We start from the raw sequence: 23,457 nt of genomic DNA, 5'->3' as shown, positions 1-23,457 counted from the left end.
AGCATTTTATGACACATGATCAACTTCTGTTTCCTCCTCTCTCTCTCTCTCTCTCTCTCTCTCTCTGTCTGTCTCTCTCTCTCTCTCTCTCTCTCTCTCTCTCTCTCTCTTTCATTAAGTTTATTTGTACAATTTAGTTATACACAATGATCACATTCATTATCGGGAATTTGTGTCTGTACATGATCTTGTTTCCTCTTTTCTCCCCATTCCGTTCCCTTATTTTTAATCATTCTTCTTACAAAGCTTCTTTACAAAGATTTGTTTCCATTTTGTCCTTCTTTTCTTTTTTTTCTTTTGTTTTCTCCCCCTCCCCTTTTTTTTTGCTTCAAGATTTTTCTGTGTATTTTTTGAGATCTTTTCCTTAAAGACTGCTGTACTACTATAAATCACTGTTGGATCAAATATCTTCTGTAGGTGCCCAGCACTATGCCTCCAGCCTTTCTCCCAGCATGTGGGGAGTTGGAAAGCAAAGCTCATCAGCCAAAATCTCTATAATCCAAAGGACAGAGAGTATGAAGGCACTGGAGTTCATATAACATCTCCTCCACCAAGCCTACAAGGACCAGAAATACTCAGCTCACACTTTCTTCCTTGTCTTATTTTATAGGCAGTTGTATTTAACTGTTCTCTGTGAGAACTCAAAAGAGAGTCAAGTCTAAATCTTTGATTCCTTTTAAAACTCCAGAAGACTGTGTTAAATTTTTGAAATACTTCAGCATTGTGTTCATTGTGGTCATGTCACAGCAGGGTCAGTTATGATTTTAGCAATTAGCAAATATACAGCTAGAAAGTTCTACTTTCTTCTCTGGAATCCAAACCTCCACAAACATCAGCATCAGAATTTCTTCAAGGAATTAAATAATTCTATTTTTGGTTGGCTCAAGAATACAAGAGAAATTATGCATCTGTTATCTCTACTACTAATTGCCTTGTTTTCTCTTAATGAATTTTTTTAAATTTAGAATTGAGCTACTTTTTGATATTTTCAGGAAGCCATGAAGGCTTTGTGTAAAAAAGTGGAAAATCTTCTCCTCTCGTGCTGAGGATTGGGACCTACAATGGTATGCTTGAGAGAATAGAAAATGTTTGGTCCTAACCTCATTAGACTTAATTAATTTATGTATTTTTCAAATACTTCGAATATGATCTAAAAATACCAGAGTTGTTGACTGCAGAGATTTTTTTCTTCTTGCAAGTTATGGTTAATTGAAAAGTTTGTATTATAGAAAGAAATTGTAGTAAATTAACCAACTCTTCATTTCAGAGAGAATTTACATAATAACATTATTCTGTTTTCTATTTGGAGATTGGAATATGCATAGCTGATGCTGTAGAGCACTGGCTTCACTGAATACACTAAGACTGAGCTTGAAATACAGTGTGTGTTTCCCTACATACATTTTAAGGCAATTTTCTTCAATTCTCAAAAAAATGCTATCTAAAACCTTTCTATAAAACAAATACCTTTTAGGCCAAATCTCTAGTAAAATGAATGTAGAAAGTTACCCTCTTTTGAGGGGAGAGTTATCATTTTCATTTTATAATTCAACAGAGTAAAAACGAATATTTTATCTTCATTACTATGTGTTTGTCTAGCCCCAGGCACAAACTCTGACATAACTTTATAGCAAACACAATAAAGGGAACCAGTCTAAAACTAAGCCTCAAGTTTAATCAAAACCTGAATAAATAAATGACTGCAGACTCCACTTATGGTCTTGATTTACAGGTCTATCAGTTAAAACTGGAAGTTCAAAAGCATATGATAGCTAGTGACATTATTAATGTTTGTATGACTGATAAATGATTTTCTGTAAACTGGTAATATTACAGAGATCAAAGAACTAATATCATACAATTTAAAATTTTTTCCATCATAAATTTGTCCATGTTAACTTGTAAAAGTCTTTCATTTAAAGGATGATTTTTTAATATTGCTAAATTTTGGTTTGTATGGAGGTAATTCAATATTAAAATATTAAGTTGAAAAATAATGAAGCTCAAGGCCATTGTATATTTTCTTCATTCGTTATTATTTTAAGAACAGATCATATAGTTATTTCAGAGATTTTTGTGAAACTTGAGGGTCAAAATCACAAAATTTTAAACAACACTGTGTAATAGTATAGTAATGTTGAATAATGGAAAGTATCAAAGTGAATTTAAATGTAATAACTCAGAATCCAAACTTAATAATGATGTTGAAATCATGTAATATCAAAACAAATGTGTACTTTTGTTGTTAACCATTGTATTTTATTTTTTTTTAATTTTAGTTTGTTATTAACACACATCTGCTGGCATAATAACCACATGTGTCATGAAGAAGTAGTACACGCATGAAATACATCTCAGTTCTTTTTTTTTTTTTTTTGCATTGGTTTCCTATCTCTCCCACTTCATTCATTTCTTGATCTTTTTCCAATTTACAAAAACTCTATTGCCTGCTATCTCTCATTTATTTTGTTCTTTATTTATAACTTGAGTTTCTCACATAACAGAAACCATGAAATATTTAAGCTGGTGTCTCGGATTCATTTCATTAAACACACGATTTCAGGGTACATTCATTTTCCCACGAATGGCACAGATTTAACTTTATGATAGTGTGTGTACACAGTACATTTTCTTCATGCATTCACCTGTTGGTGGAAACTATATAATGGAAGATAGAAAGACACTGATTTGTTCTCCTTATAATTTTTTCCAGCTCTGATAATACTTTGCCTGAATGTTTAACTTGTTCAGAAGCGTGTTGTCAATTCATATCTCCTAAATTTACCCAAAGAATGTAGAGTATTGGGAAATTTTATTTTTCATTGTGGAATCTGGAACATCTATAGGTTAGAAATTTCTGTATTGACTATGTGGTTAATTACAATATTTGATATGGATTTTGTCTTTCCAAGTAATTAGCTAAATTGAAAAAATAGATAATTTCATGGCCATACCTTAAATTAAATGCTACACTATCTTACTCTAGCAAAGTATTTTCTACATAGTGAGTATTTCACACATATCTGAAGAATACACAAACATTTGTTTCATTTAAAACTTAATGATGTAGGAATATACCAAAATCCAAGGAGGGATATATTAATTAGTCCTTATTACCATAATGCTGGTTATGAATAATTAGATAGTAAAACTTGAAACAAATCATCGTAAGGCATTATTTTATGTTGCAACAAGAATTTTAATAGCTGTTATTCACATTTTTACTCATTCTTATATCCATAGATAAGAAATTTTACCTATATCTCCTTATTGGAATTTTAAACATAAACTTGACTTGCTACTCTTAACGCACATTACCAGGTGAAGACAGAAGCGGTATGAATGAAGCACTGTTTGTTGAAAGACATTTTTGTGTAACATTGGGGAGTATGGTCTATTCAGCGTATATCTGGCTGATGTGTCTTACATATCAAACACTCTCCCCTTGCATATAGCTAACCTGTATCAAAAATGTACTTAGATTTTTTATTTATTACAAACATGACACTTAATATGAGGTTAATGAAATACACACAGATGTAGTAAAACAAGCCTGAAGAGAAGTAAAGGGGAAAAATAGCAAAACATAAAATGTTCATAATTCCTTTTAGCAGAATTCCTTACAGAGATGTAAGGCTCGTAAGTGCCTGTTTGGTAAGCGCATGGTCACAGATTTGATCCCTGGTACCAAACAAACAAACAAAGGAAAAAAAAAACCTCAGAAATTTCTATGCAAATGGAGAATACACAGGCTCTTATAGATAGATATTTTACATTATATCAATTTTTCTGTGGAACCTCAAGTAAGTCACAGTGCAGTGATACATCAAAGAACGTGACAAAATAATTTTATATCAAATGATAACTTATAGTATCTAGTGACCGAAGTCCATACCACAGCATTGAAATACAATTTGCTATTCCCTTCCAGTTGAAGCTCTTCTTGAAATTATCCTGTGTATTAAAGAGGAAATGCAAGCATTTCACAAGGTCTGCTCTATGACTCTAAGAATTTATAACTAAGAACAGTGACTAATGGACTTTGCCAAGTTGCTGATTTTATCACTGAGCATATATATTCAGCAGTACTGGTTGCAATCCATTTATTCTACTATTAATATCTTAAAGGATAAATTTTATATGGTTAGGATAGTTTTTCTGTTTTAATGTTCGTCTCCCCTGTGTCTTGGTGTTCTAGAATTTATAATGGAGCTTTTTGAATTGATAGTTTGCCACAGTTTGAGACAACGTCCTAGTTACGACAGAAAGGAGAAAGTTCCCTCTAATTTAGGGTCCAAACTAATTTTCACTCCTTTGTGGTAGGTAACTCCTTTACATCTGCAGAATTCTAACTTATGGCATTACTTTATGGAACATCTTTCTACTTTATCTTTACTTATGATCTTATATTTTAAGGTTCATTTTTCAGACTTGCCAAAATATTTTAGGCTGATCATATGAACATGGACTTATCTTTACAAATGCAATTATACCGTTAGTTGAGGAATAGTACATAGCTTTCCTTACTTAGGGAATATCCATATAATATCAATGAAATCAATGTAATATGTGTTTAAAATTTATGAAGACTTTTATGCTATTTAACAATTTGGTTAAACGTATGAATTGTGAATTATTAGCAGAATACTTTTCATAAAGAACCAAATAAATACGAAAATGAAATTTATTGATCTAGATTAGCTGTCTCAGTTGTATTTAACTCAGGTGAATGCCCTCTTTGAGACACTGATCAGGAGAGCTTAGGTCTTTGGTGTACTCTGTAATTGTCTTTCTTGGTATGCATGGTTTTCCAACACTGGTCAAACTGAAATGTGCAAATAAAAGCATGTTAAACAGAAACACAAAATCAATGAGGAAAATTCAAAATCTTAGGAAAATCAGAATGTACTCAATAATGTTCCTGATCTCCGTCTTGTCACCTTAATATCCTCAAACTCTCAGATGCTATAAGACAGATTGAGCTCAAAAGTTGATTTGAAAACTATACCTCTGACTTCTCAGAATGCCACAGATAGTAATGTGTTTTTGATCATTTCTCTGAGAAATCAACTGAATTACTGCCATTTTTATTTTGCTTATATATCATTACGGTTTACACCTAAGATGTCCCCCAAAATGGTACTATATTGAAAATATGACATCAAATAGGACCAAATTCAGAAATAGGATTTTGGAAAGCAATTGTATCACGAGGACTATGCCCACTCCAATACACTAATTGACCTGTAGGTTCATAACTAGATTATTTGAGGATAATGGAAACTGTAGGGTTAGGGGTCTAATTAAGGAAGTAAGTTAGTGGACTTGTGTCCTGGAAGGGTATGACATCTATCTCTTTCTCTTCTCTCTCTTTCTCTCCCCCTTCCCCCTTCTTCTTGGCTGCTCTAAAATGAGCAGCTTTGCTCTGCCCTGCTCTTTCTTCCATGATGTTCTTTCATTATCACAAGAAACAAAGAAGAAATGACCAATGAGGCCCAATGACAATGGACTGAATCCTCTGAAACCGTGAGCCAAATTAGATCATTGTTCCTTTCAATTGTTTTGCTCAGGTATTTTGTCACTATAATAAATCTGATACATAGATTGATTGATAGGCATAAAAGCTTTTAATAGTCAAATTATGTGAATTTTTTCCATATTTTGGTGCTATCATAGTTAATGATACTTTGAAAAGTGGTTTTATTTGTGAATATATTAGAAGAAATACATGCTCAACAGCTTGTGAATACTTGCCATAAACCTGTGATAGCTACATGACAGATAAGAAAATGTTCTTTCTGTGAAAGTTCTGTTCCTTACTTAGTTTGACTAGGGAAAAAAAAAGTGGTGAGGGTACAATTCCCTTGATCATCAAATAACTAAGACAGTATTTATGATTGCTTTATGACAGATGAAATTATGTGCAGGAAACTGAAAGTCTGCCATAGAAATTTTTCTAATTACAATTATATATTGCAATATGTCTTTTCTGCTTGTAAAGTAATGCAGGATTGACAGTTTATGAATCCTATGTATTTCTTACGCATTTTCTTAGCAGAAATGAATCACAATCCTCAATTTTATTGAACTTACAAACCTTTTGTTCAGAAAGAGATTATGATTAATGGAAAATTCTGTCTTCCCCTAAGCCTTTGATCTTTGCACTGCTCCAAGTCTGTGAAACACAAGCACGCTGTCTTCTTTCTTCTACTTTTGGGTTTGGATACTGTGGATATAAAGCTTGACAAGAGACTCCAAATGATTCCTTATGAGTTCCTGAAAGCTCATTTTTATCCATCACTCTACTTACAGGCTAGATTTACTGCTCTTCAGAATAAATGTCCTTTCAGTAACGTCTGAATTAGCCCATTAAGTAGTTTGGGGTAGAACCATTGGGCAGTATCCACACTAAGTGATAAGTTCCCAAGCCTTATACCATAAATACACTGTGATGCTAAATCCATCATATGACAGGAAAGGAAGGCTGCTTTTGGCACATGCTGTAAATGTTTTCCTTTGCTCTTATTAATTTTTCTCACATCCTGAGTTTATATTGCAAAACATTTTCCAGGTCTGCTCTGATGCAGGTTCCCTACGTACCCTAAAAGTTTCAGGAACTCTCATGTTGAGTATTTACTGCTGCACACCCAGGAGATCATGGAAAGTGTGTGCACTCACTGATGTCTCAAAACTGATGATGTGGGCTGCTGCTCAGGACAAATGCAATTGACCACTGCTCTCTTGTCTTTACAACTACAAAGTAAAAATATAGTTTACATGCCAGGAATTTTCATATTTCCATGGCAACACAGGCTTGAGATGGAACTGTCAGTTATGTTTAAGTGCCTGGAAATTTTAAGGTAGAATGTATGTTAATTCTACAATAATTCTAAATAACATATTATTTGAAAGTATCATAATGAATCTTCTTACATGAATTCATGGATATTATGCCATTAGAAAATATGGTTTTAATTTGAGTAATTTCTTTTTGAACTTTTTGTTATACTATGTCAATTTTATTCGTCACCACAAAAATGTGTTGAAGTTGAATGGATTAATTTTCTTGGAAAAGTGGGCTCGTATTTTTTACTTAAAATGTGGGGAGAAGAGAGACAGAGACAGAGAAGGAGAGATAGAGACAGAGAGAGAACATAAATGAAAGTCCTCAAGTTACCTACACATTTCACAGACTGTGTAAGTACAGACTGACTGATTTGTCTTAGTTTGTTGTCTCAGCCTTGCTAGATCTAGTTTCAGAAATTAGTATTTAACAATAGAATTAGTATTTAGTATTAGTATTTAACCTAGAATGAGATTTCCTATTTGCTTCTTCTGGAAACATAAGAATGAAACAGAGCATTTTGAACTCCAATTCAAGAGACAATGAATGTGGTCATAAGGCCTATTAGAATTTTGTAAGATATCCTTAGAATACATGTGTGTGTGCGTGAGTGTTTATGCAGACTTACATAATTTTCCATTGTGTTTTGAGGGACTTTTGGGCACTAAATCATGACATCAAGTCTCTAATCTTACAGAGATAAATATCCAGCAGCACCTCGACATAGAATAAAATTGATCAGTTTTAGTAGGTACAGCAAGTAGATATGCAGATGCAGTCATGGTCAATCATTTTTGACAATCCTTCTGCCTTACACAGTGAAACTTCAGTTTTCCAAAGGACATATAGAACTCACTCTTTTCTTGGGTTCCTTGAGGCAGCATGTGTTTATTGGTAGAAAAGATGAAAAGAAAAGTAAATATGAGTAAAACTTCATTCAGTAATCTTACTATCATGCTTAGCTTTAGGACTTTACCATGCCTACTTGAGCCAAATGCTAGTGGTATATCAATTTTATCCATCAGTTCCTGCAGAAGAAATAAACCTTTATCTTATTCCTTCTTGGATATAGAATTATCAATTCGTTTTCAGTTTCAAAATTGCTTCTATGGAGTACAGAGTTCTACATTGTTAGGAGTTGTTCTTATTTGGCCAGGAGGCCAGAAGAGGGCAATGTTAACCTTATATTTTAAAATGAGATAAATCTTCAGTTTTATTTGAAAGCATATTTCACTACAGACATCTTTTGCTACATTGTAAGCACATTTTGTAATGTATATATATATTTTCAGTGTTTCACATAATTTTAAGTTTCCATATAGTAAAACATATTTTCATTAACTACCAAATAATAAAATAGTAAGAAAATACCATCTATAATTTTACACCCTCTAAGGAAATTTGTTTTCAATTTGTATACCTTTTTATTACCACTGTACATAATGCAAAAGTTATTCATCCAAAGTTATTTTTCATCCAAAAAATAACTTCATCCAAAGTTATTTTTTGTTACCCATCTGATTTTCAGGCATAAGATAGCTTTCATTTATAACTTACCTTGTGTCTATTTAGCTCCATAATATGGATATCTAAATTGGTACTGATTATTACCTATGTATTCACTGTTTGTTAAATACATGTCATTTTATTGCGTTATGATAACAGATTTTCTGCCTAACTACTTAGATTATATTTTAAAGGAAGGGAGAGAGAACTTGAGAGAGAACTTTATCATCATCAGTGTCTGCCTTTGTTTCTGCTTAGGTCTCTCTTTTTCAATGTATGCTGACAAAACCCTTTGTCACAAGCTCTAATCAAACAGTTTTTTTTCTAAAGTTGTCTTCTCTAAGATTTCCCATGTGTAACGGGGAGGAGGGAAGATCGCCTCACTTCAGTGTTTAGGTTCACTTGTAAATATAAGTGCCTGGTAATACGGAAAGGTTTGCCCAACATTTCTGCATTTTCACGAGCTCCCCTCACAGCTTGGCCCATGGGTACTTCCTGCAGAGAAAAGTGCGAAGTTCCAGAGTCACTGACTTGTCAGAGAAGGATGTCAAAATTTCCTGAAAAAGGTGTTCCAGCAGACTTCGTATTTCAGTGACCAGGGAGAGAAGGAAAGACTGTTGAACATTCTGTTGGCTATGGTCTGTGCAGAATTATTTCACCAAGTATCAAAGTTAATTTTTGAGTGACTTTGTCAATGAGCCAAGTCATTGTAGGCTTGCTTATAAGGTATCCCTTTACCACATTAATGATCCTATATCTGCCTTTGGAAAGTGGTTTATCCCTTAAGTGTTCAGTAGAAGCAATGGAAGAATTTCATCCATATAGGTAAAAGGCGTTAGGCCCTGCACAGTTTTATTTAGGCTTCCAGGTGATGCATTCCAGGCCAGTCCTGGGGGTACAAGACATGGGTCAGAACAACGAGCTGCACCTTTGGTGCTGTGCAGACCCACGACACAAATAGGCCAGAGAAGCAAATGTGCCATCTGGCTTTTTTGAGAAGCACAACTAGGAATGAGGGTTCCTTTCTGAAAATGTGAGCTGATGCTTTAAAGAATTTAAGTCTGAAAGTTTACAGTTACTTCAATTCCTTGAGTCTTACCTACCTCAGATATGTAGAATCTGTTACTCTGGATTATGTATCTAGTCTTTATTTTTGTCAATTCTTAAACTATGATTTTTAAAATTCCTCCTATAATTTATGTCTTTCAATATTGGGATTAGGTAATGTATTTTTATAGCATATTTACTCATTTTGATAGTTGAAAGCACACTCAGAATGTTCTGTTCTTCAATGATGTGCAGTGGATCAAACTGCACTTTTAAATGTGTGTTTCTATGGAGTCTATACCAGCATTAAAGATTGGAAAAAATTATAATTCTTTATGTATGTATTTATTTTCAAGATTAGATAATGATAATCCATTTTCCTATAGTCCATTTATATTTTAAATGCAAGAAAATACCCTCAGAAAGAATTTCATTGGATCATCTGTTGAAAGCTTCTCTCAGTGTGAAACGCATAGAACAACATGACTCTTGCAGAGATATACTGTCTTGGTTACTTTTCTCATTGCTAAGACAAACACCTGACCCCTAAAGTTAAAGCAGAAAATGTTTGTTTAGCTCACAGAAGTTTCAGTCTATAATTGGCTGGCTCCATGGCAGGGTGGCATGAAGGAATAATTCTTTGTGGGCAGATGGTAAGTAAAACAAGAGATGACCACAGTTCTTTTTGTCCCTTATATTTTATCCAGGGTACTTAGGGCAGATAGCACTCACACCCTCAATCCTGGTGCCCTTGAGCCTTTCATGGCACCATGAATCAATTCCACATCACACACTTTAGATCCAGCCGTGTCTGAATGAGCCCCACATATGACCTCTTGAGGCTTTGCAGAGAAATCTAAAGCCAAGGCATAGTGTGCACTGTTATCACAAACATAGCTGCTCCTTCACATTTGCTTTGCAGTATGAGGTTCAAGTGGATTTCCCTCATTACTTGCTCCAAATTCTGCTGAAATATTTTCTAGCAGCAAATCTTTGTTTCCGGTTCTTCCTATTCCATATCCAAATTTATCACTCACTAGGCATTAAATATGTAAATGTTTGTTGGTTTCATCTGTTAGGTGATTAACGTATTATAGCACATTGGCCTATAACTATACAAGAAGTAGACAACAATATTAACTTTGGGTCCTTTAAATAAAAGTATATTTCATTATTTTATCTATGATAAAATAATGTATATAAATATTGAGCATTTGGGGCCACATAGATATAATTTGGAAAAGAATATATAATCCTGTCAGTCAGAGCTTATTTTGTTTATATTTTATGTTTTTATAGACATTTCCACATATTTATTTTTATATATACATTCTATGAAAATATTTTAAAGTACATATCAGCATTACAATATATATAGTAATATATTATATTGTAAATATATTATTAATAGTTTAATAATTAATATATATTAATAATATAATAATATTTAATAATATTTTAGGACACTTTAAATTTAATAAACTAATGGAGTTTTTAAAATAAATATTTTGTGTTTCATTGTTCAACCCTACCTTTATTAATCTAAGCATAATTTTTATCTGAAGGACTTCAAATGTACTATGAAGTTTTACATATTTTAAACATGTAAAAGTTTGAACAATGAATTTTTCAGCAGTGATCATATCTAGTCTGTCATGTAACCAACATCTCAATTGGGACAACACGTTCTTTGTTGTGAAAAATGATTTTATTCTCAACACTTCTGATTTTGTGAGTACATCTGTGCAGTTCTTGATTTGCTGGAATGGCTTTATCATGTAATTGTATATCTCAACTGCATGCAAGTTTAATTTTAGTTCTTACATAAATTTATGCTGACTGATTTTCTGAAAGAGAAATCTAAAGTTTTAGATAACACTTTTTATATCAGATCTTTGTAGATAATATGTTTGTATAGCTTTATGCTGGTTTTGTCCTTGAGGTTCTCCTTTTTATTTCTGTCTGCATTACTTTTCTCTCATTTCTGTGACAAAATATCTTACACTCAAAGTTAAAGGGAAAGAGATTATTAGCTCATAGTTTGTAGACATTTCAGTCCATAGCTGGCTGGCTCCAAGGCAGGGGGACATATGGTGAAGAGGCAACAGTCCATGTTGGTATAGAAAACAGCAAAAGCAAGCAAGGCAGAGACAAGATGCTTTATGGTTGTTATATTGTATTGAGGTTCCTGGCCCTGAGTTGGGTGTGGCACTCAGATTCTCAGTTCTAGTCACAACCCTATCAAACCAATCAGTGGGCTGATTTACTAATTACATTCCTTAATCCGATTATCACACGTACTCTGGATTCAGTCACCTGTGCCAAAGTTCTCTGACTGCAGGAGACTTCAGGGGGAAATCTAGACATAAGCCATAGCAAGCACCTTAATGTTACTTTCTTTAATTCTTATATTCCAACTAAATATACACTTTACAATTTCTAGATTCAAAATTTATTTTTAAAAACACCTCATTATATTTTGTTTTCAGTTTTTCTTTTCTCTTGATTGTGTTTGCTTAAGACAGTAAATAAATATAATTAAGTATACTCTGAATTTTTTTATTTTATTCTTCAATATTGTGTTATCTTTTTGGGTCTGAATTTGTAAGATTTTTCTCTATTCAATTTTTCAGAAGGCCTCTGTAATCCATCTTAACTCTTTGTACTTACAGCCTGTGTTCAGACTTACATCCCAGGATTATAAGCAGTACTGTGGCCCTAAGTTGTCTTCTTCTACAGAATAGTACTGCAATTTTTGCTGATTGTATTGTATACTATAGTACTGTAGTTTTATTTTGTTGCATATTATAGCATTGCATGTAAGAGTTATTCAAATAAAAGCAAAATCAGCAAAGTATAGTTTGCTTTTGATGTAGGGGAAAGAAACTCCCAAACTACTAGATGTCCAGCATGAGTTCGTGTTTTCTAAAATTGAAGAGTGAATTTTAGGAACAGAGGTTAAGAGCACAATATTTTATTGAAAGAAAGAAAGCCTCTGTCTCAGAGAGAGACAGACTGTGTTCCAAGTGGAATGCCAATGACCCTGTCTTTTCTAGGGATTTTATAGAGCAAAACCTAAGATGAGGAGGATCCAAGATGGAGGAAAAAAATAGAACTCATAAGGTGGGCACGAGATGGCAAACTAATAAGATTATGAGTACAATTGCTCAGGTAAAATTGATTACCTTGGGGACAAATGGGGATACGAGACACATAGCAAGTGGGCATGCATACAGGACAGTGGCTGTTCCAATAGGGGATGGGTTCCTCAGGGTGATAGAGACCTGTTTAGCATATGAATCTCTGATGTTTATCCTTTAGATGTGAGTGTATTCTATCTTTTTTCTTGAGAACTGGCCCACAACTGGAAGTGTCTGTCTCCCTCCCAGTTGCAAGGTATCTGGTCTTGTGTACTGGCTCCTTTGAGAACCTAGCCCTGTCTGATAATATTTTCATCTAAATAATATTTTTATCTAAATCAGCTCGCTGCAACACTTTGACTATTTCTTTGTTATGGATATTGTAGCAGGCACACTATACACAGAGCTTCATTGGGCCAGCAGTTCATTTAACACCCCAGTCAGAGGAGCGCAATTCGATCATTAAACAAATAGCATCTGTACTGATTGACACATGCATGTCTTTAGTAAGCAAAACTGTAGGAGGGCACAAAACTCAAAATTTATTTGAGAAAAAACTGCCTTTTTTTACATGAGTAAATGTAGTTGTGCCTTAATTTTGTTTTAAAATATAACTTTAATTTGTCATGATTCAGAAATAGAGATGTTTTTCAAGCTTGCTTTATGAAATGAAATGAATCCACCCACCAAATTTAGGCTTGTGTAGGGTAAATTGCTGGTCGAGTTTTTATGAACATGAGAAATGATCATGTTTTTTTTTTTTTTGTTTGTTTGTTTGTTTTCATGGAGTAGAGGGTGTTATGACAATGAATGGAAAGCAATGGATAGTACATGGAGGCAGAAATTCCCTTAATAATGAATAATGAGTTGCCAAATTATTAAACTGATGTTTGCCCTTCAAGACTGAACTGAACACTGAAGCAACAATGGCAATGTGAAAGTATGACAAAATTGATGTAGAGAAAATAAGATTTTAGATTTGGAAAAACAATAGTGGCAATGAAGAATCCATTTAAAATTTTAGATATTATATTTTGAGAATTGCAGAAGTCATAGTTTAGAAGTTAGAAAAAAATTACTGCACCATTTCACTAAATTTCCCTAAATAAGCATTTTCTTAGCACTCTATAGGAGATTTATATATGGACCAAAGACATTCTCAGTCCTGTACTGGAAATAAACAATTTCCTTAGTAGCAAAAACACTTGATATGAAATAGCTATGAAATATTGTGTAGGGCTTATCTCATATTTAATAGTACTTTTAGAGCACTTCTCAAAGATTATCTAAAATAGTCTATTAAATGATCCAAGTATACGTTACTATATGAGCTTATTCTGAGAGCTTCCTCACACTCGCACACAGGGGAGAATTTCCAAGGAAACTACACTAAACTTTGTGGGTTTATACAATTTAGCTCTGTTTTTTTTTTTTTTCTTCTTCTTCTTATTTTATAGATAAATATCACTTATTAAGAGATTGGTATGAAGCCAAATATGGTAATATTCTGAGGTACAATGAAAAATGCTTAAACTTTAAAGATAAATCCAAGATTTTAAAAACTATTTTGTCAAAATAAACCTGAATTTTAGTGGAATGTTTGAGAAAAACTCTTGCTGATTTGCTTGATTGGTAGGGAGTCTCATTAAAACATTTTTATAGAAAATGTAGACCTTCAATTGACAAATATTACAGCAACACATTAAGTAGATTTGCAGTTGAAATCAAATAATTTAAAATTTCTTCAAACATTCATGATGTTAGGTGTACTGGTTTTCTGTTCTTTAAGGATTTTAACTTTTCGATGAATTTTTCACTAATATGATTATTATTTTGTTTCCTAATTAGAATCAAAAGATTTTATTTTTAGCTCAACATCTCTCAAAATTCTTTCAGATTTCAACATGTTGATGCCTTCAAACATATTCTCTCTCTTTTTTTAAAAAATGAATTATAAATGTTTGTAACATTTTAGGTTTATTTGCTCTAAAGCACTTAATTATACTTTTTCAAAATAAGAAAGTTCTAGATTTTCCAAACAGCAGGTTTCTAGATTTCTCCAAAGCAATAAATCATTCTATTGTTTTAACATAAAATGTATCAAACAGACAAAATTTATATGATGTATTATAGAGGCATAGAAAAGACAGTTACTTTTCAAAAACATAAAGCCTTTCATTTGCACTAGAGAATGAGTCCTAGAATGGTATGTGCTTGTAATCATGAAATACACTGCCAAGCAGAGGGTGAGACATAGCAAATATTCGAAACTATTTCTCAGACTGCACACAGTTTATGTTAACAGGACTGTCAAGCATTTTTCTCAACTAAGGCAAAGGGCTAGAGATTATATGAGGAAAGAGTCTAAAGGTTAAAGCTGTGTATGTTCTGATTGTTGAAAATCAGTCATCAAGAGCTCAACTGTCATTTAACAAATGTTTAAAAATCTCAAAATAAACAGAAAACCTAGGGTGGAAACAAGGATTGTTTGAAAAGCTGGCAGAACATGGCTGCCTGAGATGCCAGGCCATTTCTGCTTAATAAGTCCTCCTTGGCTAGCTTTCCCGCTGTGCACAGCTCGCTGTGAAAAGCAGGCACTTGCATGGCACAGCTGGAGACCAAGTATAACAGGATTTCAGAACCAAAAACAGTCTAAAATTTCCTATGATTTCCTCCGCATGCTCTCTTAAGAGTGCTAAGATTTCCATTGTTTAGAATTTTAAGTGTGTGATTAATTAAACTACTTGAAATGCGTTTTGAAAAACATGTCATAACCTGACAGCATCCAGAGGATATAAAACATTTTATCCAGAGAATTTAAAATGTGGTGTTTGAGTCTCGTTGTATGGGGAAATTGGGGAAAATAAGTCTGCTCATTGTTCGGAAATATGTTAATTAATTTGTCAGCATAATTATTTTGATAGCATACTCTAAAGATAGTATAGAGTACACAAGACGTAAATAAAATCTCTATAGGTTTAAGTTTATGTGTAAAATGAAGTTCATTTGGATTAGACTGCCAAGTAGTCACCTCAACTGCAAAATTTTATGATTCTGAGGGGGTATGTTTAGCATTATTTTCACGTGTAAATAAAAAAAAAATATTATGAGTCAGTGCCACAACCAATAGGGGAAGAGAATTGTTTCAAATAGACTTAAAATAGTGATCTACACTGATCTGTGGTATACAGGTACCTGTGGAGGTGTGTAAACTAGTCCAGAATTACTTTTCTCTGATTAAGGTCAGGATAAAGAAATAGGACCTGATCTTGGAGACTATCAGAGTGAATACACCATGGAAAAGATACAATTGCAGTGAGGCATTGGGGTCACACTTGAGGCAACTTTGGTGAACTTGAGTACTGTTAGGGAAAATAACATTGAGTGGATGGATTACAGGATGGAGTGGTATCATATTTATCAACTGCAGAATTTAAGCAATGAATAACTGTCCTATAATCCTTATCTGTGATACAGAGTAGCCTTACAAAACCTTGTTACCTAGGTGGTACTTGCCTAAGTAACCTGTGGCACATTCATGTACTGAAGTTTCTACAACTTGCAAATATAAGCTACTACACTTACAATTTATGCACTTACAGGACAAAGCATCTTGATAAGTATTTATTTTAAACTTTTTAATTAGATATTCCAGTAAGCCATATTATATAGATTCTTTCTAAAGAGAAGGCAATAATTATATATGTATATGCCCTAGATATACTTTCTGCAAGATGTGAATAACACATATTCATGTTAAATTCTAGAGTAATGAGCACCCTAGAAGTAAATGTATGGCAATGATTTCTGCGTGGATTAGCTAAGAAGCAATTGTACAGTCCATTTGTATATAGCAGAACTAAATAACAGATTTAAAAGTTATCACCATTTTAATGGCTGTACCAAGTGTTCCATTTGCGTTGGAAGATGATTAGGAAGATGGAAAGACCTAACTGTCCCTGAGGAAAAAGTAGGAAGGAAACGAACAACTTAGAGTGAAATATACCTATAAACAGCATTCTGAGAGGTTACTTTCTGATGTATATTTTAAAAATAATGGATGTTTTTTAATGGTATGATCACTTTTGTGTAATCCATTTTTTTCCATATTTTCAATATTGAGTACTCTGTGCAAAGGATTGAAACAGGACACAGGATGCAGTAACAAACAAAAGTCACACTATTTTTTTACTGCTGTATAGGATTTGAATTTATTATCAGATAAAGAAGTGTGGTTTACTTTATATTAATTTTAGAAAGCATTCAGTGTGTGTATAATAAGCGTTGTGTCAAGTTTGGTTATCAAAATAAGCAGTGTACATTTTTTTTTTCATTCTCTCACAAAAATGCCTTGAATTCCTGTGATGCATCCATTACTGCTCTGGTGCTAATGAATAAGAGTTAAGAAGGTTGAACTTTAGGTTGTTGTTGTTCATAAAGAGGTTCCTTTGTTTAATGTACACATGTATACAAATTAATGACATTAATGAGATGATTCTACGAATTGTAACAGGGAAAATACATGGAAATATTGAGAAGTTTAGGAACCAAGTTCTCTTGCTGCGGATAAACAGAATGCGATGAATAAAGGATTATGTCGTGCTCCTTGGATTACTGTGTTCTAGTTGTGCTTTGGGTGGTGGTTTTACAGAAATTTATTACACTCTTAAAATGTCTAAGTAAATGGGGGCTGAAGGTTTGCCTCAGTGGCACAAGCACCTGCCTGGAAAGCGTGAGGTCGTGAGTTTGATCCCTGGTACCAAAACAAAAAGCTATAACAAGTGTCTGGGTAAATGATTACCAGAAAAACATTTATGGGCATGTATTGATAACTGTATCATAGACCACAGGAAATTACTGGGTCCATTTTATGTATCTATGATTCAAAGAAAAGAAGAAAAAAATTTAAAAAAAAGAATGAGACACCCACTGTTTTTGGTGATTTAAAGTTTTTTTAGTAAGTGTCTTCAAAATTAATTGTTTCCTGTATATTAGCATCTGTTTTAGTTGAGATGCCTGCCAATTTATCTGCACCTAGGCCTTTTGAATGTAAAAGTTCATTGGAAGTTTTACTTTCTTCCCCCAAATAGGGAGGGAGATCACATAACTCCTAAATTTCTACCTCAAAATGTTTATTGTTATTATTTGCTGAAGTTATTTGCTTAGATCTCCTTTAATATATATTTGATGGTACTCTTTATTTAGTTTTCTATCTCAAACTTTCCATATACAATCATTTTTCTTACCTCAGAATAAAGCCTTTAGGAATTCCTTAATTGAAAATATAATCTGTTGGGTTCAGACTTTCTGTCTAATTTCTATCTCTGTATCGACCTATATCTATCTATCTATCTATCTATCTATCTATCTATCTATCTATTTATCTATCTAAACTATTACCTCTGTATCTTCTATTTTTCTAATAACAGCATTCCTATTGGATATACTAAGCAATGATTATAGTGCATGCATGAACAATGTATTCATTTAGTACATCTGATTCCTCCAAACTCTGTTTATAACACTCAAAAGAAATATTAGATCTCCAGAGAAATAAAAAATACGTTTGCATACTATCCTCCCCACAAACAATGGGTTTGTTTTCCTGAGTCTGTGGCCATGTTAAATAGGTGATACAGCTATGTTGTTTATGGCTGGGCCTTTGAGACACGTTGTATCATCTTGACTTTGGAGAGGGCAGGCTCTAAAGGTCAGCTACTCAGGATCAGGTGTACCTGCACGCTAAAATTTTGGTAAAGTCTCAGACACCAAGGACTTTAGGAGCTTCTAAATTTCATATTTATTGCATTTGTCATGCGTTGTTCCCAGGAGAGCTAAGTTAGTCCCCACTATTCACTGGGAAAGAGAAATTATAAGCTTGTTTATTCTTGGACTCTGTACCATGTTGTTCTCATCGCTGATTTTAATCTGCTTGCTTTCACTGTAATAATTTTTAACTATGTTCATCCTTTTTTCTAAATTGCAAGAATCCCTATAATAATTCACTGAACCTGATGCTGGTCTTGGAGCATTCCAAACAAACAAGATATGATCACTGGTTATTCATTTGACGTTGAACAAAACATGAAAGAAGGCATTCTCAGTTTAGTTATAACAAAAACAGATCATACCAATGTCCAGGTTTTGTGTTGATAATTTTGAAGTAATACATTATCATATTGCAGACCAAAGCATGCCTAAGATGATCAAACATAGGTATCCAAATCTATTCTTCTCTTATTGAGCATGAGCCATTTTGTCCAAAACGATCGATAAAATCTCTGAGAACTGTGAATAACTGCAAAGAGAAGGGAAATAAGTTTGGTTGTGAAATATATTCATTTTATCCTCTGGATAATTTAACATTTTACAGACAGCTGTTCCTTACAAGCAATGGAATTTATTTCTTGATGGTGTAGTACGGTAATGTGTTACCTCAAAATTATCAACACAAAACCTGGAACTTTGTATGATCTGTTTTTGGCATAACTAAACTGAGAAGTTATTTTAAATAACCTGTTCAGTTATACACTTGTAGTATTATTCCAGAGATTAAAAATGGATATCATTGACCTGTTTATAGGAAAGAGATTAGATTGGGTCACCTGCATTCGTTTCTTTGGTTAGAAGATTAAACAGACACAAAACAGCAAATTAATAACCTTCTTTCCAAAAATAGTTTATGTATGAATTGTGATATGTAAGTTTGGATAATTTATGCTCCAAACTGACATCGACTTTTTTTTTTATGTTCTATGTGATATCTAATAATTTTTAAAGAGATTCACTGTGTATATATTATTCATGGAACTTACAATAATAAAAAGTTCTCATTAATTTTCTATTTTTCCTATAGTTTTTTTCTCTAACATTCTATATTGTTTTGTTGGATAAATTGCCATGTGCTTTTTACAACCAGTTTCTTCTTCCAAGTAAGCTGCTTTATCATGTTAACTACTCATTGTCTGGCAACAATTTACCACAAAATTTAGTGACTCCAAACCATAAATAAACACTTATTTTATTTCATAGCATTTTTAGAAAGCAGTCTTTGAGAAATTCTATTGGGAGGTTAAGCTTAAGCCTCTCTAAGAAGGTTGTAATTAGGATATCTACAGAAATTTCAGTTTATGCAATGCTTGACAAATAGAATGTCTGTTTCCAAGGTGGATCATTCACTTATCAACAAACTGATGGTAGTAATTTGGCAGAAACCTCACTGGCACTCCCTGTAGAACTTTTCTTATGGCTATTTGAATATTCTGCATTCCCTACAGCAAGCAATCTGAGAGTCAAACAAAAAGGACATTTGATTTATAACTTAGTCTCAGAGCTCACACAAGGTCATTTTAGTTTTATTTTATTTGTTATAACTTGAAGGAAAATGAAAGAATGGGAAACTTGGCTTTACATTTTGAATATAGCAATGCCAGAGAATTTATGGGAAAATTTTAAGGCTACCGCAGTGTTGGAGATGATGATTCTCACAGATATATCCACATACAAATTTTCTTTTAGTGTTATAATAAAAATATACAACTATTGTTAAGATGACAATATGTAATGTATCAACTGGTGATTTTATGATGTTAATTTTTTTGAATTCCGTATTATTTTACATTTTTCTCTTTTTTCTATTTTGATTTTTCTTTACTTTTCTTTCTTTAAATAAAAAATTGGAAAAAAATAAAAATATAAAGAAAAATTTTGCCATTTATATTCATTAACTACATTGCAAATTCTAAGAGCAGTAAGATAATTCTTCATTGCTCAATATGGCCCAAATAAGCCAAAAATTTGTAGCTACCTGCTACGTGACACAAATTCATTACAACATTGTCAAGTTTCCTATTGGGCATATTAAGCACCATTTCAAACTATTGTGCCTAGAGATGTTACTTGGGACATTTTGCAATGACTAAGCAGTCAGAATGGTTAAAACAAAAACAAAAACAAAAACAAAAACAAAAACAAAAACACCGATGACTTCCAAATTCAGTGCTGGGAAATACTTTGAGCATTGTCTCTACAATGTTTCCTTACATCTCCTTTTGAAACTCCTATTTCATTTTCTGACTTTATCTTCCATGTCTGTTTACCTTTCATCATGTGTACATATCTTGATATTTGGGAATAACTTGAATACTTTTTCAGACAATTTTATTGTCATAGACTTCTCTAAATTAAGTGGCACTTTGTTTAAAAATAAAACATAAAAGAAGCCTGTATTTCCACTTAATTTTTATTTCTCCTGTTTTTTCTTTGTCTTTTTTCCTCTAGTCTTTCATAATTAGATATACTTTTCATATTGTGTAATATACCATTTATTTTCTACTTTATTTCTTTATTTCCAAATCTTGAGTGGTGACATTGGGAGTTTGTTTCTTTTTCAATTCTTGTTTGTTTTGCTGTAATGTCTTACATGTTTATTAACCTGTTAAAAATATTTTTGGTGATATAAAATACTAGTATACAAATATATTTTATTTCAGATCAGAAAATATGTATTTAAGGAGAGCACTGATGGTAAATTTGAATTATTCAGAATTGAAAAATGCATGGAATGAATTTTTGTTTCTTGTTTTTCAAAGGACAAATTGGAACTCCTAAGCTCTCTGCTCATGGGTAATTTAACTCAAGTGCTATAAAATAAAATGCATGATCTGTAAAATTGGGGATATTTCGTTTAATAATCACATAACCTTAATTCATCTCCACTTACTCAGAGAGTTGTGGTAGAGATTAATCAGATAATACTGTGCTCTCCCTAGCACATTTTTCATCCAATAGACACACAATGATGAGATGCTGTTTCTATTGATATGAAATTATGGGAAGCATAATCTTTAAACAAAGAGTGCCAGTAGCCATACCTGCCATGTAATAGTAAAATAGTATGTCTTTTGCAATTGTTTGGTTTTTCACTTTTTGTTTTTGGTGGTGCTGGAGATCAAACTCAGGTAAGTATTCAACTGCTTGAGTTATATCTTCAACCTTACTATATATATATATATATATATATATATATATATATATATATTTAATATCATAAACCATTTTGGTGGATTTTGTAAATTTAAAGCAACTACATATGGCAAAACACAGCTGTGCTACTATTAGTCTTATTACTGACAAATATTTCCTGTTAACTTAGTGAAATGATATAAGGCCCTGATAATGAAACCTGACAATCTGTGTAGAATCTCATTTCCACTTATCACGAATTGAATGACTTGGGCAAGTTACTTAGTTTTTCTCTGTATCAAGTTTCTCAATTATAAAATGAAGATAGCAACAGGGTAAACTTTGCGAAGTTGGTATGACAATCCACTATAATCAAAAGGCTTAGAAGATGGCCAGACCCATACTAAGTTCTATGTCATAGTTGTATCAGAAATGTTAAAGTAAACACATTATTGCACACTTAGAAAGTGCACTTGAATAAAAATAGTTCTAAAAATGAGAGAAATATTTACGTTTAAGATACATGACTCGAGTTTTTATCTTTTTCAATAAATGAGTTTTCAAAAAAGGACATTGGTTACAGTTTTTATGCCTGGGTAAGTGCAACAAAGGGATACTTTCCATTAACCATGGCATACCTGGGAAGGGTGTGTGTGTGTGTGTGTGTGTGTGTGTGTGTGCGCGTGTGCGTGTGTGTGTGTTCATGGAAGCTGGGCAGCTCAGATGGGGGAGACTAATGGGAAATGAGGGCTCAAATTCCTTTTCATCTGCTGTAAATGACCTCATTGCTCTTTCACTTACTTTGATTGATTTTTTTCTAATAGCCTCAGGCATCCATTGGGAATGATGCTTATTTAAATATTTTTTCTTCTTAAATTAATAAAATATTTAAACGGAGAATCTGACAAAACTGACAGAACAACGGAGCTCTGCCGATCTGTTTTCATGAGAATCACTGGACATGATGTTACACAAATGTAATCACAGGACATAAAACCATTTGGATTTGCTTATTTCAATCACCAAAATTATTGGAGGTTCACACAGATTGTCGCATGTATCTGTTCATGTTTCTTATCGCTAATATTCTATCATATAAATATGTCATCATTTCATGATAATTATTTAAAGATATTTGATCTTTCTTTTTCTTCTTCCATTTGGGCTATTATAAGTAATGCTTTTGTAAGTATTATAATATCATTTTTGCATTTTTATTTATTTATCTAAAATAAATGCAAAAGATTGTAATTCTCAAGTTAGTTGTTAGGCTAATGTTTAGTTTTTAAGGAAAATGTGAAGTTCTTTTCCAGCTTGGCCATGACATTTTGTTTTCCTTTTGAAATATACAGATGAGCCATTTTTTCTGCATCCTTATAAATAATTGGTGTTAAAAGACAATTACTCCTTTGCTTACACTTTAGTGTGTGTCCCCACATCCCCAACAATAAATTTTCTAACTTTCCAAATGCCAACTGAGAATCCAATTTACACCAATGATTTCATTCAATTTTGCCACCATCTGCCTCAGATAGCATAGATATTATAGGTCATAGGCTCCCTCCCAAAAGACAGACCCCATTTTTAAATGCCCATTGGAAATCCAGATAATCCAAAATCATCAATAACCAACTTTATTGAAAGTTTCCATGATTTCCTCTTTAAATTAAGACTTTTCTAGAATGACTCAGAAAGCTTAGGGAAACACATGATTTCTCATTTACAGTAAAGAATTTTATAAAGAATATGAATGGACAGGCAGATGAAAAATTATATAGTGTGGAATCCAGAAGAGCCTCAAGTAACAGATCTTCTATCTCTACAGAGTTAGACGGCACTACACTTCTGGCGTGTGGATGCATTCACCCACCTGAATACTCATTAGAATTTGTCATTTAGGATTTTTGTGAGAGTTCCTTTTCATAGGAATGGCTGATTCAGCTTTAGACTTTTGGT

The sequence above is a fragment of the Cavia porcellus genome, unplaced genomic scaffold (assembly GCF_034190915.1).
Source record: "Cavia porcellus strain 051 isolate PalLab524CR breed Dunkin Hartley unplaced genomic scaffold, mCavPor4.1 scaffold_2, whole genome shotgun sequence".
NCBI classification, from domain to species: Eukaryota; Metazoa; Chordata; class Mammalia; order Rodentia; family Caviidae; genus Cavia; species Cavia porcellus.
The sequence above is the reverse complement of the archived record's forward strand: the minus strand, read 5'-3'. Positions refer to the sequence as shown.